This window comes from Oncorhynchus gorbuscha, linkage group LG03 (genome assembly GCF_021184085.1).
Source record: "Oncorhynchus gorbuscha isolate QuinsamMale2020 ecotype Even-year linkage group LG03, OgorEven_v1.0, whole genome shotgun sequence".
Lineage (NCBI taxonomy): Eukaryota > Metazoa > Chordata > Actinopteri > Salmoniformes > Salmonidae > Oncorhynchus > Oncorhynchus gorbuscha.
The window spans coordinates 47352080-47356232 of record NC_060175.1 but is presented as its reverse complement, the minus strand read 5'-3'; positions in this window follow the sequence as shown (position 1 = coordinate 47356232).

The window sequence follows — 4153 nt, the reverse complement described above, 5'->3', positions numbered from 1 at the left end:
ATACCAGGAAGTGGTGCAACCAGTCAGGATGCTCTTGATGGTGCAGCTGTAGAACCTTTTGAGGATCTGAGGATAATCAACCTCCCTGCAACCTAAAACCTCCCTACAACCTAAAAATGTACGTTTCCAGAACCTGCCCATTTTTCACTTCCGTTCTTAGAACATTTTGAAAACGTTCAATTTTACTTATCAGGAAATGTATGGCTTCATGCCCAGAACCGAATGTCCCGGCATGGCAGTGTTGGAAAGCACAGCACCCTTATCTACTCTTTTCTCACAGTATGCACATATACTGTAATACACTGATTAACCATAGTAACGTCTTCTGAGGGAGATCTGTTAAAATGTAAGTGTTCTACTGATCCAGACTTCAGCTGTCAATCACACTCTCGATGCAGCAGTCTATGGTTTGAAAGGCTCCAATTTCGAGGCAACGGAGACATTAGTGATGAGACTTTAAGGTTCATAGTTACCATCTGTTACTCCACAGGGGTCTAAGAGAGCGAGGGAGAAAGGGCAGAGAAAGTCTCTCTGTCTATCACTAATGAAGTAGAAGTTAGAGGGATAAGAGAGAGAGAGGTGTTATGAGTACATAGTGAAGTATGGTTTATGAAATCATCAAAAGCCATGTGACTAGAAGCTGAGAATCCTGTTTTATGAGGCTATAAAATGTATACAATTATCTTAGTGCTTTTGACATAAATTATATGGAAATGTAAGAATTGGTTCAATTATAACATATGTCAAACAAATTCCTTCCTGTCTTTTTTCAGACTGGAGCATTGAGACTGAGACCCCTTGTGACCTCTCTGTCAGTGATGCTTCACCAGGGAGTGACAGGATCCCTCAGCCGGCCTCTTTCACAGGAGGCTTATTTGACTTAACCTTTCCACAACAACCTGTAGGCCGGAGAAGAGAAGTGACAGTATATGTGACGACTGGGTGAACCAATGAGCAACACACCAACACCAGACCCAGACAGAGAGAGCCTCCCGCCCGAAAAGAGGGATCCCAGACCAGGCCTCTCAGAGCAGATTGCTGCTGTCACATTCAAGGTCCCCTTTCCCTACAAGAGCCATAATGTAGTCAAGCCCTACAATGCATCCCACTCAAACCTGCTCCCACCTACACATGCATCTGTTCCCCCGCTATACCAGCCCTGGACCCAGTCCCCCACCACAGCCTCCACCACCAGAGCCAACCATCTCTCCTCTCCTATCAGGGATAGCCATGGCTGGGCTGAGTGGAGGGAGCACTATTACAGAGGATGGGCTGCAGTCCCGCCAGGCTGGCATATTCCCTACATTTTCAATCACCGCTCAACATATCCCTCAGAACACCCACGCCGCCACTCTATCTGCAGAAATATGGCCCAGCCTACAGAGGAGCCCGGTGGGGAGGATGGAGGGTACAGTTGCCACTTTAATAAAAAAATGAGGGAGAAGTTAAGTCTACACACCGAACAGCAAAACAGACAGAGGGGCCTGTATATGAGAAGAGAGAAACAGGGAGTAAACCAGCCACAGAGCCACAGCTCAGAGGCAGGTTCTGCCCCCCTGAACACTTCTCTTTCTCCTACTGCCTCCAAGGACCTACACCACCAACCTGAACTGGTCTACACACACCACTCCACAGCCCCAAGTATCCTGATTCAGGGCAAAGTCCTTCGGCGTTTGCAGAAGAATCTCCCATAAAACTGTCACTTACTGTTCAGTCAACAGAGAAAAACTGGACTGTGGGAGTAACAGAAAAAGTAGACGTGTCTACCCCTCTCTCCACCCAGCACTCTTCTTACCCCTCCACCTCTTCTGACCAGCTGCCCTGGTTGCTCCCTCACTTTGCGGCAGGCTCTCTAATCGAGCTCAGAGACGGGCGACTGAGGAGGGTGGAGGATTTGCAGACAGAAGACTTCCTGATCAACACAGAGGCCTGTCCAGCGCTACATCTGAGCTGCTGTACTGTGCAGCACATCTCCCCCTCCACAGACCCCTCCCTCTCCCGCCTCCTCATCCTCCTACACGAAGAACATTCTCAGGTGAGCTGGTCCTGATCCTGCTGAGTCTACTACATCATTACATCACACATGATCATAACAGGGTCAGTATGTTTTTGGTCCGTGTGATTTTGGCTTCTTACATTTCCATAATTTATAACATGGAATTCAATATACAAGATATCATACATATTTGCAAATAGCACACTTTTTGATCCGTCTACATCATAAAGTAAGGTAAATAAAATGCTAATGATTTACATTCCTAAAGTATCCCTCATCATGACACGGTGCAAGTATTGATGCCAACCCCCCAATTGCAGAACCCTACCACCACTTAGAGGACAAAGAGAGGTACTGCATTGTCATGATTAACAGTATCTCTCATCACAGGAGTTTCTGGATGTGTATGTGAAGTACCCATTCTTTTTGTGCGGACGTGGCTGGTCCTCTTGCTGCCCCCCGAGAACAGCCCGTCTGTGTGGACTCCGCTGCCATCAGCTCAGTGTTGGTGATGTCTGCCTGGTTCTTATACCGACATCACCCTCTGCCACCCAGCCACAGGAGCCTGGCACCCCAGCCCGAGGGAGACATGGAGGGCCTAAGACTCTACGAACGTCCTTTCCCCATTCTCCCCTTCCCGCTGCTCCAGACAGGCCAATAAAAGGGCAGGGAGGGGGGCTGGGCCCAGCACGGAAGAGGCATTGGTCAGCCCCTGAGCTGCGTGGCCCAGGCACCAACTGCCCTTACTGACAGTGATAAACACCGTTGCCATTATGGAGAGGGAGCCAAGCCAAGCCTAACTTTTGTTTTATTATCTTTATCTCAACCTCACATTCTTTCCATCCCTTTCTTCGTGACTGTCTGTCTCTGTTTTGTATAAAGAATCATTATGATAAAGTAGGAAAGAAATGTACATTTGACTCAGGATTCTGTACGGATAGTAAGCAAAGGACAATTGCAAGTACTGGTGTAAAAGCCGTGGATTATCAGAGATGTGAGAGACAGAATATGTCAGGCACAACATATTACCTTTAGCCTACTTTAGAATTTGATCAATTATATCATTCAGAGGGGATATATTTTATTATTCGCTACCTCCTATATATACCATTTTAATTGACAACTGTTTTTTTTGTATGTAGAACAGTGAATGTTGCAGTATGTCTCAGTGAGTGTGAATGGCTCTCTGTGTGCTGTATAGCTGACAGTTGTTGGCATTACCTTATACACCGGTGTCTTTTCGTTGGTGTTTGTCTGTTCTTACTTGAGTATGACAATATTTTGGTTCTGAAATGATAACTCAATCAATCAAATGTATTTATGAAGCCCTTTTTCCATGAGCCAATGTCACAAAGTGCTATACAGAAACCCAGCCTAAAACCCCAAACAGCAAGCAATGCAGATGTAGAAGCATTGTAAGGTAAATAACTGCGACTGATTTAGGAACGGTTTGTGTTGATTAAGAATAGTAAATGTTTAAAGTGTATTTTCTATGCTTTACCTCACCAGATGATGTTTACAATATGTATATCATGTATAAATCCATCAGCGTTTTCAGTTCCCATGTTTTGGCTGTCACTGTGTGAGAAAATGCTTTTCTGGCCAAATGATATAAATGTATTGCACCTGCTATGTCTGACAGTTCTGATATATTTTGTTGCTGTAGTCTGACATTTAGTTTTGACAGAAAATATAGCCTCGATTCGCCCACCTGCAGATCTGGAAGGACATCAAAAGGCAGCTGAAACTGAATGATAGCTCAGAGTTCTCTCGATCTGTCTCTTGTGGGCAAAAACCTTGGCATCTCTGGGACCACATGCCTCTGTTGTGTTGTGCAGAGCTTAGCGATGTACAGTAGGTCTGTGCCCCCTCCTTCAGGAAACGGAACCCAACAGGGCTTGCTCTATTAATCCCGCGCAGTCTCGTATTTAACGTCAGCCCCATCATCGCTCACAGCAGCCGCCTCTCAATCTGCATACAGACAGCCATATGTCTTACACCTGACCTCCACTCTGCAAACTACACCTTCACCTACCTGTTGTTCAAAGGAAAAATGGGCCGCCATTTTGTTCTCAGTGAAATCTAAGTAAACCCAGCTGCTTGTGAAAAAGAATGTATGCTGTAAAATAAATAATCATGTGTCAAAGTAAACACATT